The sequence below is a fragment of the Hirundo rustica genome, chromosome 1 (assembly GCF_015227805.2).
Source record: "Hirundo rustica isolate bHirRus1 chromosome 1, bHirRus1.pri.v3, whole genome shotgun sequence".
NCBI classification, from domain to species: Eukaryota; Metazoa; Chordata; class Aves; order Passeriformes; family Hirundinidae; genus Hirundo; species Hirundo rustica.
Window position 1 is genome coordinate 122,496,474 of NC_053450.1, and position 13,223 is coordinate 122,509,696.

The following is a 13,223-nucleotide window of genomic DNA, read 5'->3' on the forward strand; positions in this document are numbered from 1 at the left end:
CCCTAGTGCTATCACTCAACTTTGGAAGTTTGTTCTATGGCCTCAAGTCAAATGCAGTGTTTGCTTGAGTTTCAGTGTCTTTTAGAACAGAAAACCTGAAATTTTCAGCCTCTAGACTTCCAGCATTTAGTGATCAAAATACAAGCAATAGATGTAGTTCCTTATTTCAAAGACTAGAAGAACTTTTAAAATTGACTTGGAAATACAGGAAGAGCATCATCCATCATCCTCCTGAAAATCAAAGGAGAAGACCCAATTCCACCATTGTTGTTTGATGTTAACATATTCATAGCACACCTCCTAGATTTCTTTTAGTGTCTGTGTCTTTAAGCTGGTTGAAGTCATAGCTTTCTGTAAGTACCAGAAAGGAAAACTGAATGAATACCTGCATTTCTACTTACCAATCTTGTTTTGCCTGTAAGCTCAAAAATATATATTTTCACATTTACATAACTTTTTCTACCGTGTCATGTTAAGTGATGAGGGAAGAGACAATATCCGTGTATCTAAAGAGATAAGAAGAAATAATTACAAAAAATATTTCCATCAGGTGTTTGACTAGTAATTAGAAACAGAAGAAGAAACCATTAGCTATGAAATTAATTAATGTCTTGCCATAGGCTCTATAGGGTCAGAATTTTCTTCTCTAGTATAGAGACAAATGTAAGAAATATAATTGCACTAATCATAATGAATTCAGGTTCAAGTCTGGAAAATAAAGAGCTGATACTCCAACCCCATTTCAAGCCTCTCCTTAGCTACATGTTCTAGCTAACCAATCAGAAACAAGACAACCTCACTAGATTTCATACCTAACATTTAATTGCCTTGCATAAATTTATTACATCCAAGACATAGGCAGAGGAAGGGTCTTGACAGGGAGAAAAAAACATCACCCCCCTCCCGATACTCCAGCTCTTCCTTATAATGGACTCTGCAAGAAAAGAACTAAATGATTTCACCAGATACTGAGGTCAGTGAGCTAAATTCTCTGCTCTTACAAAGTGCCACTATAGCATAACTGCTGAAGCCATTTAAGTCAGACCAGTGGAAAACTAGTCTAAATGAGAATGGATCTGTCCCAGGAAGGAGGCAGGAAGCTCAGCAACACAAGAGAATGTTTTATCTCCTACAGTATAGCTTCTTGGCAGAAGGGAGAATAACATTCAGGGAAGTTCCATTTCCTTTCAGGTTTGTATGTGCTCTACGACTTAACAAAAATAAGATTTTCCCCTATGAACAAGCAGCAACGATTCAAATGAAACAGCACCTCAACCATAATTGCTGCAAACTTAGAAAAACCTAATTACTTCAGTTCAGTTCTGGGAGACATTGAGTGGTGGGGTAGCTTTATATCACTACAGGCATAAATTTCTTCAAGACAGAGCCTGGATCTCTTTGTAGTGCTCACATGGACAGGCCCTCTCTGTGGTATTTCATCTGTCTGCAGAGAACTTTACTGATGGATGTGGGCACACTTGAGAATATGACTGCTTGTTCTCTCTCTCTCCAGTTTGCCCCTCTTTTGATATTTATCTGCCTACAAAATACACTGAGGTTTTCTGCATCTTCCTTTCCAGCTATTGTACCTAATACTTCTACTTTCTCAGTTGTTCTGATACAGACAATTCCTCTCTCTCTTCTCCTCTTTTGTTCCAGGGAAAGAGTTTGGAGAGGCAGCATCAACAAGTGTCCCTTCCCAACATATAAGATTCAGCTGGCCTGGAAGACAAAGACAGTAGTAATAATTAGTAACTTCAGTAACTGTGTGCATAACTGTAGGTGATAAGAGGTCAGCTATGAAGGCAGCTAATTTAATAGGTTGCTGTGCTGGTTCCCTCTTCTGGGATCTTCACTGTGTTCTTACTGTTTTTCAGGAAATTTGGCTTGGCTTTCCCAAGATTTTTGAAAATATCTGTTATTATTCAATCAAGTCTTTAAATTCTTGTACCAGTTCTAATACAACAATATTGCTTCACTTATGATATACCAGGAAGGCTGACTGCCTGGGATGTAGTAGACAGTAATGATTCATCCCTTTAAGTGCTTGGTCCTAAGTGGGACATAGCTGTAGCAAAGTAATATCTTCTTATTTCCTTTTTTCTTGCCTCTGTCACTGTCAAAATATTCTCTCTCACCACACTTCATAAGGAGCTTTCACCTGATATGAATTTTATACCTGGTATTATCTGTGTGTCCCAGTCCTTTTGCACATTTTGTCAATATAGCTGAAAATGCTGCAAGCCTGGATGTCACAATGTATTCGTGGAGCAACATAACCTGTGCTGGTCAGGACTGCAGGGTGCTTCTGCTGTAGTTAATTGACTAGCTTGACCCTTCAGCAGTTAACTGTGTTTTGTAATAATACTAAGTCATTCTCAGGGCTGACACATCTGAAGCAGTGGAGAATTTCTTTGATCTAGCCACTGTAATCAAAATAGTGCAGAAGATAAATTTAAAAATCTGTTACATAGTTTAAAAATATAAATCATAATTGTGAACCCTGACTTTTAAAATGCAAAGATGTAAGGGGTACTTGTGCTTCCTAAAGGTTCAGGAAATGGTTCTTCAGCTTTGCTTCAAGTATTACTTACCCTTTACAACTAGTACGTGGTAAAGGAGCTTTGAAAAGTGTTTGCATTCTCAATAACTTATCAGAAAACATGTGTAAAAAACCTCAGAGACAATGCACACAACTGTTCCTTATGGACCTATGATGACAATATGTATCAAACACTCAGCACATATCTAGGCAGCAGCTAAAGTTCAGCTACTCAACTTTAACCCCCAAGAGCAGGTCAACAGGAAAAAGGAATGCATGTTAAAGCTCACACCGATGTTAAGTGAGATTCCTTCAATGGGGCTTGAACTCCTACTCGAGATAGCAGCAGCAGGGCTGAGTGCCTTGGAATGCAAATCGAGCTTGTTACTCAGCATCACAGGAGTCATAAAAGTTCTACATCAAAGATGCAGATACAGGCTGAATTTTATCCAAGGGATATTTCACCACCTACCCAACAGCCAGCTTCCAGTCTGAGACAGTGGCAGGGAATACTTTGAACTACTACTGCTGATTAGACTCCCTCTGACTTCACAAATACTTTATCATTGCTTGTTCCACTAAATTAAGAACAGAAATGCAAAGTCTTGGAACACAGACCTCATGAAATGTTCTCAAAGATGAAAATCCTTGCACCTTACAACCTGCATTGTTATTGAATGATCTTTCATTTTGAGTCTTTCATGTACAACTAAAAAAAAAAAAGGAATATAGTTTCTGTGTTTTGCTATGCTTGAAGATGTAGCAAGCTGGCTAAATTATTTTAAATTAATCACTGTAGTTTGAAGTCATCGCATGGTCAGTAGAATTGTACAGTTCATTATTTAGTCTGGAAACACTCCCAACCAACCAAGCAACCAAAAGATCCAAAACCCGAGGGGCACATGTATGAGAATGGTACATGTAACAAAAATGCCTCAGTTTTTGTTGCTTGTTGTTCAAAGTTCAAATCACACGAAAGGGCTCAGCAAAGAACCATAGAGTTAACATTTTATTAATCTCTTAAATTAGGAGGAAGGATGTACCAAGGAAGTGAAGAAATTCAGATAAATTGAGGGGATATAAAGTAAAGCAATAAAATTCAAAATAGTGATCATTTGCATAAGCTCAGGTGTATTACTGTTAGTAGATCAAGGAATTGAATGAAAGAGAAAATAAACCATGCAACAAAAGTCACACAGAGAATTCAAATAAAGATAATGGAACAATGGGGCCTTTGTGGTACTGGCCACGCAGGATGTAAGTTATGAAACAAGACAAATGAAAACAAAGCCCAGCAGCTTGGACCCTTTTTTTTCATTCTCGTGATGAAGATGAAAGAAGAGATACATCAATCAGTTTTCCTCTTGAATTCTGGAAGATTTTAAGGTACTGCAGAGCAGAATGAGGTATAAAACTGCAGACAACAGACCGGTGAACAGGAACATTAATGAGGAAAGATCTGCACCTTTGGTCTTCTATTTCAACTTTATCTATTTATCTATCTATCTATCTATCTATCTATCTATCTATCTATCTATCTAATTAATTATTACTTCTTGTCTTTGTACTGTTTTTGCTGAGAGGACTTTACCCACTGTTTCTTTCCATGCCATATTCTGTATGTCTCCATTTAAGGTGTGAACTCGACCCTTTGTGCTAATCACCCTTTGGTGAAGGCTGTCCTGGCCATCACCCATACACAGCGCCAGTGAGCACCACTACACAGCTGGCCCTAATAGAGCAAATAAAACCACGGGGAGTCAGAACTTGTGTCAAATCTGCCCTCACCCAAGGAAGATGTTTTATTCTGTGCAGTTCTATCCTGGTGCTCTTCTTCTATGTGCTCTTCTTCTTCTGCAATATTCATTAACACAAGTCACTTGTATACAGTAAATATTTATTTAACTTTAAGATTTATATAGTGTCTTTGCCTACAGCATCTAGGTGGTATTTGCAGAAATTAAAAACATAAGTTATATGAAGCTTTCAATAGTGTTTTGCATTAAATTGCTACTGTTGTCAGAAATAAATCAGCTATATTGTCATGAAATGAAATAAGCCTAACAAAACCCAAACAAGCAGAAGTACAAAATCAATCAACCAAAAGCTAACCAAATAAATGTGGCTTGCATAAATAAAAGCAAGAAAGATTGGCTATCAGCTACATCAATGAAATACCTAGACATGAATGAAAGCAGGCATCATTAATCTGCATTGATTGCACTTGTTTGCTGGGCCGTGCTTCCTATCTGACCTGAACGCTCACTGGAAGCCATACTGCTGGTGTTATTTGTAGGCAGATGTCTGTTTGCAGCAGAGCCGGCGTTAAAGGCGAGCGCTAAGTTTAGGAATGTGAAAGGGGAGCATTTTTTTCTGGCAGCAAAGGCGGTTTGAAGGGTTCCAGTCTTGTTGATAATTTTCTCCTTTGTCTCTCTGTTCATCACTGCAGAGGTTGCTTAAGGGCAGCCATTAGTGCAATTTTGCTATACGGTCAATTGGTGAGTTTTACATTAAATACCTCCAAAAGCACTATTAAAAAAGAAAGTCAGAGAGAACAGTAAGCTCCTTTAGTCATTGCACTGATCCACTTTAGGACACAATATCAAAAACCCCTAAACCAGCATCACTGAGAGACCAGCAACCTCTGGGAGAGAGAAGAGAGGGCCAAAGCTGCAGAAAGCTCTTCAGCTGGCTTTTCTGCCGGGGAAAATGTTTGTATAGATACACAACAAGTTAGAGAGTTGTGCCAGTCACCATGGTAGCCATGGGAGAACTAGGGACCTTTCCATTTCCCAAGTCCCTCAGATGCCTCAGGATGACTCTGGTCAGTCGCAGATACAGTGCCTCATGTGAGTTTCTGTTTTAAACACTCTCCGCACCATTGCTTCACTTTTGCTTTTCTCATTGGGCTACACGCTCGGCACAGGGTAGGGTGAAGCACTCAAGCCACTGACCTCACACATCCAAGTTAGGAAGGCTCCAGTGAACAATGGCTTTCAATTTGCATGCATTGTTGCCACAGGTTTCCTTTAATCATGGATTTTTCCCGTAACAAAATACACAAAGAGAGGGAGAGAGCCTGGATCTGCCGCAGTGCTTCCAACTGAGCAGTTCGCATTGAAAGATGTCAAATTTACCTGGTGCCTACATGGAAAGCCAAGCACTCTCAAAAACCAAATCCACTCTCAGAGCACCTTCTGCCCCATTATCTACACTTTCATTTTATCCTTTCACCATCTGGTTATTTAAATTCTGAAGTGTGCTGGATTAAGCTTGGTTTTCATTTGTGCATAACATTATCCATTTGTAAAAGAGAGCAAAAATGAATCCAGGGTGGTTTCCCTTGCATATCAGTCTTGCAGCCATGACTCTCCCTGCTTGCATTAGGTGGGATTATTTTTTCCTTTGTGGAGAATCAGTGGTTTGAATTATGGTATTACTTAACATGACGGTGGTAGTGCAGAGACCAGCTCTTATTACATCAATTTGGTAACAGATTCAGATATAAAAGAATATACCTTAGAACAGCATTTCCCTATCTTTTTCCTTTTAGAATCACATTGTGCTTTTTAAAAGATGCTTTACAAGTCCTTGCTAAGGAAACCCATGTGCATCATTCACCCCTCTAAAGACCATCTTTGGTGAAATAGGTTTCACAGGCAATGTAGAGAGGGCTTCATAGGAAATTGGATTTTTTCCTCACTTTGTTGTACAAAAGGTTAAAATTTATTTCTGTTTGGTCGTGCTCACCTCAAAGATGTCCCCTGCAGGCTCTGTCTGTTGGCAGTTAACATGGGTTTAAAGAATGCTCTCTAGGCTATTCTGCAGCAAGAAGTAGTAGGTCTTACATGGAAATGCAAACAAAACCTTTAAAGCTTTTGATCTTCTTGGGGACTTGATGAAATCTCTTGAGCAAATTGAAGGATTACATTCAACAGCAAATATGTACAAGTATAACAAATTAACTGTAAATGATATAACCAATCTAAAATGGAAGTATAAGATATTACTGTCTTATGGCAGTATTTGAACTTTGTTTCACTGAAACTCAAGGATATTTTAAAAGCAATGGTAAATGACTATTGACTACAAATATTCATTCAAATGCAAAAGAGAATTGCTCTGGGGTTTCTTTTCCTTTAATCTCCTTCTGATTTGATCTAAGCACATCCTTCTAACCTTAATGCAGAGGGGTGGGAGGGACTGGGGGGGACAAGCTGTGAAATTCATACTGCTAATCCCCTGAGGACTTTCTAATCAGACAAGAGCCACTAGGGAGACAGTTTCCTAAAGGTCTTTTGTTTCTCCTCATGTAAAGAACACAGAGAGCAGGTACTGCTGTGCTGGTACACTGAGACTTTTGCATGGTAAAACAAAAATGCTTTGAAAGGCAGCAGGATTACCATATCTTCTTGTACTAATTGTCATTCAAAAAGGTGACCTATACATTTCCCCCTGCTTTGAGCAGAGGTGGTGTGGTGACCTGGTCAACCCAGGTTCAAGTGTCATTGATTGGATGATGATAGACAAGGAAGAGTCCTTTGCCAGACATGAATCTACTTGACATTTCACTCATCAAGCACCTTGAGTTTATTTTCTAAATCAGCCTTTTCTCTTGCTTAGCTTACAGTTTAGCAACAGTGGCATGCACAGGCACATCATCATGTTTGCATCTGGTCACAGTTCTTCGGAGCAAGCACAAAGGAGAAAAAGCCTAGGGATAATTTCCAATCCACATAACTTTTAAATGAATGGGGTGAGCAGCAGTCAGGACTGAAATACTGGGAAACTCACATCATTAGGAACTTCAAAAGAGGAGGACTGCAAAGCCTCTCTTGCAGCATCATCAACTAATTTGTCTTTCCTTTGAGAATACTTCTGTTCAAAACCCTAGAAAATAATTCACAATCATGATAACAGTTTGAGAGAAAAAAAGTCAAAGCGATCACCTTAATCAGGCCCTTTTGGAATGAAATGTACCCCACTTCAAGACATGTAAAGCATTCTTAATATCAGCAAACATTAAACAGATGATGTACAGAAGTCTGCACCTTTCACTACTCTTGTATTTACCGAGAGGATTACAAATCCACGTTCTGTACTGAAATCATGCAATCAAAACTTTCAAACCCGGGGTTTAATTACTACTGCTTCCTGAGATGGTTAACAAGTTGTAAACATTAAGACACAGTTTTAAGGTCTGCTTTTCCAGTTAAACAGGTATAACTTTGAGTGTGAACTGAGTAGCAGAAGCGTATTGGCATTGAACAGTGTTTTGGCCGAACAGAAAATGTGTCATTTGAACCAAATTGGCACTGAAAATATGATACAGTCCCCCTCTCCTTCCCCTTCCCATGCCAACAGAGGTGTAGTTTTATTATGACAAAAGTGCTTCATTTTGATATGAGTAGCTGACAATCAGTAAAGTGGATGTACTACAACACTCCTCCTGCATCCAGAGCAGGGAGCACATCAGCCCAGCCACTTTAATATTAAATACTGGCAGAATGAGCACCACTGTGTGATCAGGCCTGCTGGTGGCCCACCCCAGGGCCATGAAACACAAAATGGCCTGGGGGAGTCAAAGGGAGCAGAGCACTTCTGCTTATCAGGAGGTGGCTCTGTCCTATCAAGCAGACCGAGCCCCACGGAGTGCAAAGCCTTTTCAGCACTGATTTGCCCTGTCAGGTTGACAGGCTTATCTGAGACCTCCTCATGGCTGGCTAGAAGAGATATCCAGGGTCTGGTGCATTGAGGCACCACTCCTCCCTTCACAAGCTTACCACCAGTGTCGAGCTCCCATATGCTATCATTCCCAATAATGACAGCAAGTGGTTTGGCTTGCTATACCATGCTGTCAAGGCACTGCACTCATAGAATGAAGCTCTGAATACAATTGGTTCAAATTTGCAAAGAAAATGGTTGTTCACTACAAAAAGCATGTTTGGTTCAGCTGAAAAAATGGACAAATTCATGCCAAGTGTAATGATTTTTTCTTTTCCCAGAACAGGTAAAATATTTCATGTGTTATTCAAGAATGTTTTAATTTTTCCAAGAAAGAGAAGGTCTAAACCTCTCTCCCCCAGATCCCAGTGTTTAAATGAAACATCTTCATTATACAAAGTTCATCTTTCTTTTTTAAGGGAGAAGGATGTAACTTCACAGTGAAAACTGAGAGTACTCTTAGATGATGCAATATTTCCATTCAGCTTGCAGACTGCAAAATCAAATTTCTCAGCTCTACTAATGTGAATACCTGCTCTTCTACTAATACAACATGATAAAAAAGATCTTGAAAGAAATTAACAATTCTGATATATGCAAGAATACAGATATATGGTGTTTGGCACTTACTGTTGAGCAAGCAAAGACTGAATATTAGGTATGAGATGATGGAAGAGCAATCCAGGAGGATTGCTCCTATCCACTGCTGATTTAGTTGCATAATTTAACAGGTGAAAGAGAGAGAGAGAGAGAGAAAATTCCCTGCCTAGTTTTTCAGCCGTCTTTGGTAAAGTGCACAGTGTTCACATAAACTAATAATAATCCACAAAATATGGCTGGGTAGAAGAAAGCTGCAAGTCAAATACAGCATGATGCAGTGATTTGGGAGCATCAAGGCAGAAGACAACACACCCTTGTGTATTTTTTTATGAGGACAAGCTGTGAGTCCCCATCATGTGGATAACAAAAATTCCTTGCAGGACAGATGAGGCCTCCTGTCACACAGCCTGCTGTCTGACTGTTCCAGCAAGGGCTCAGCGTGGCCCTTCCCCATGCAGATGCAGTTATAGGATTTTCCTCCTTTACATGGCTGATAAATTTTCAGGATTACTTCCAGAACTTAATACATTTGACACCTTTATCCTTCTCTCAGACTTGGATGAAAGCAGCCAGGAAATTCAGAGAAGAAGGAAGGACAGGCAGATGAAGGCCTGACTTAGACAGACAGAAAACATGGGATCAGTGTCACATGTGACAAGCAGCCACACAGAGTGATCACACCACTTATCCTAAAGTCATGTGCTCTTCTTTGCTTGCCAGTAGTCCACGTCTACCTTCCTCAGCTTCTCTTTTTGTTCCCACGTTTGTTCACTGAAGAATACCCCATATCTAACCCCAAATCTAGCTCAAGCTTCAGACCAAATTGGCTATTTTAAATCTCTACATCACTGAAAAAAAAGTCATGTCCTGGAGTATTGTGTAAGTATTGATCATAGCAAATAAAAACAAAAAGAGCAGAGCAAACCAGGCTGAAGGCAAGGCAGAGATTATCAGGAACAGCACTGTCTCAGATGAAGCCTGCATAATTTTCTTGAGACATATTTTTATTGATACATTTTAAAGAAATCCTCAAATGAGCAGCCATAATTAGAAAATGAATAAAATCCAGAGCACATGCTTTAAAGGCATGAAGAACCCCATAGAGAGCTCTTTCTTTGTTCCCATTTCCTCAAAGCCAGCTTGTGAATTGGCATTGCAACCTGACTGCTCCTCTATGATTTTTTGCGAGTTCAGCCAATAAAAAGCTAGGATTTTCCCATCTTTGGTTATGAAAAGGAAGTTTCCAAGATTGGATTTACTGATAAACTGAATAACTTTTCTCAAAATTGCCTTATTACTTCCGTCTCCTCCCCCAAGTTTTGAGCAGAATAAAATATTTATATGCATCCTGGCAACAGCCCAACTCAAAAATATTATACAGCTTGTCCAATTGATTTTGAGTCCTGTGGAATAAATGCCTACCCATGTGAGTAATGGAGACAGAAATAACAGTCCAAATTATTATATTTAAAATGTGCATTTTAAATATGTGTATGAATTCTCAAGCAGTGAACTTTTATCTTTTTTTTTAATCACAGATGTAATACATGGTCTTATCCTGATTTAAAATCTTCATAGAATAATGCTGTTCATGCTAAAGGATATGCCTTTCTGATGGCAGGAAGCAATCTTGTTTGGACCATTTCTGCATGCATTTCCTTAATAACAACTATTACGACATTCTGGATTTGAGATGGGCTATACAGCTTTCTTTCATTTGATTTTATCCTTTAGATTGTAGCATAAATGCTATGCAAAACATTCCACTGTCTAATTTTAGAACAGAAACTATGTCTATAGAAAAAAGGCTCAGAAAATCAAAAAAAAATCATAGTCAACTAAACTACAAATGAAGCCCAGGGCACTTGCTAGATTTTGTTTTTTAAAAGAGGCATATAAACAATAATCTTTCACAGAAAGGCTGCACTTAAATTCACGTTGGGAAAATGTATATGGATTCTCAGGCATATGAAATGAAATGATTCTCAGGACTGGTTTGTCTGAGTAAGCAGCAGCTATATGAGCTTTGAAAGGGAAATTTATCCGGAGGAAAAATTATTTTTGCCAAAATCATTATGCATTTGGAGACATGACTGTCAAAAAAGAACGGCAAACTTTTTTGGTTAAAATATTTATTGATTAAATTCCTGTGAAAATATTCATAGGACAAAGCCATAAACACACTTTCTATTCCACAATGCAATGAAAAAAAATATAAAATATATCAAAATAACTTTATGGGTAAATTTCAGTCAGATCTGATGATACAATAAATTTCATATGTAGGAGAAAAATGAGGGTATTATATTTAGGAAACATATACCTCCTAATATTACATTTAGGAAGCATACATTTAAAAAAAAGCATTTATTCTCTGAGAGGATTCAAAAGCATTTTTTAGAAATGTAAATTAGACATAAAATGGCGAAAGGCTTTTTTTAAGGCCTTTTTGAAACAGCTGTAGATTCATCACAAGACATAAGACACGTGCTGTTCTCCATTAAGACTCAAAGCAGAACAAAGCATAGGACAGGAGGTGTAAAGGGAAGGAGGTACATGAAAGATTTGTCTTTGCTCTTGTTATAAAATAACAAAGCTGGTTCTTTCATCAGATTTTTGTCACTGAGCAGCGGCACAAACTCCCATCCTCCTGCAGCAGGCCAGGGTGTTGATGTATAGCTCAGCTGCCCAAAAAGTTTGAAAAACCCAAGCAGCACCTTCCATGTCAGCTTTTAAGAAATATTGTGTAAATGAGTTACCAGTTACAGAATGAAGGGTCATCATCTAGTCTGTAGGCAACTACCAACCTGTTCAAGCGTTTGGCTCTAACTCTCTGTGAATTCCTGAGATGTGCCACTGTGTTTGTATTTCCACTATGAACCACGTAGGTTTTATTTGACTGGAATCAATGAGTTGAAAATATGTTATTCAACTGAGTTGCTACTTAACATGCTATTTTTCAGCAGATCCAACAGTCTTATCAGTGTGTGTAAACACTCTGTGGTATCTCTTAAGCACTAGCAGAGACAGTGATAATGAAGTGTTTGCTAGTTAGATATAATTTCTTAATAACAAAATTACACGGAGAAGACTACTCACAGCTTGGCAAGAGGTTCTTGTTTTTTTTATTACTAGCAAGATTTTGTTTGATTTTCAGACTTTCTATAAAAACACACCTTCCTAAGGAAGTCTGCTGAACAGCCACCTGGTCCTCAGCTGTTGTGATGTTAACACCCACCACGGCAGACTGTGAAAAAGCTAATTCCTCTTTCATCTCAGGAAATTACTGAAGGTAGCAGGCTACCCATAATTTGAAGACTTCAGAAATTAAAATATTTGCACATTTCTGATCTTGGGGGAAATTAGGCTAAGTACCTCATTCACATTTTTATCCGATTTAGAAAAGAATAATTGTGAGGTTAGGAGGTGGAAAATTTATTTCAATCAAGTTTTATCTCCTCTTGCTTTAATACTAGTGAATCCAGCACAGAGGAAAGACAATTTGTCTATATATAATAAGAAAAATTCATCTAGTCAATGCTAACTAGTGTAATCATCCTCTATTTGTAAAATTAGGCTCAGAAGTTTTTGAATGAAAAGATTTTAAGGTTTGAAAGTGGCATTTAGAAACAACGCCATTTCTCCAAAACGAAGCTCAGCTCTCTCGCTTGACTAGAAAACTGCTCCTTCTCTGGCACTGACACCATCCTTGACTTAAAAGCTGTTAAAGGTCTCACTCAATAGAGCACATAAATATAACCATATGGCACAAAGAAAAGGAGTCATTGCAGAGAAAAGAGAGTAACAGCCTGTTTTCAAACTCTCCTTGGTCAGAAACTACTGAAAAACAAGTGCAGCTTAATTCTTATCCAGAGCTGTACCTCTCCAGGGAATCTGAGGCTCAGTTGGATTCTGTCCACAGTACAGCCATCTAAAGGGATGTCGTGACAAATAAGGTGAAATGAAGGTGAAATGAAGTCGACTGATATCCTAGCAGGCTGACAGCACACAGATTTGATCAATCATAGAAAAAAGAGATTGCACTGTTGCACACTATTTCAGCTCAGAATAATTAGTTTCAGAGACATAATTTCCAAAAAAAGAGAAAAATTTGACTGCAGACTAAACCAGTTTGTAACTAATGTGTTGACCACTTACAAGGCAATTGAAAAAAAACCAGTACAATTTGCGATACCCAAGAAACAATCATTTTTTGAATCTAAACATTCTTCATGCAGAAGATATTAATGAAACAGTCATGCATGTTCACGTCCAGTTCACTGGAGACAGTGTTCAAAGCCAGCTTGTTCTAAAACTCTTACCAAACTTAACTGACTAAGATCAGTGGAAACTTAGT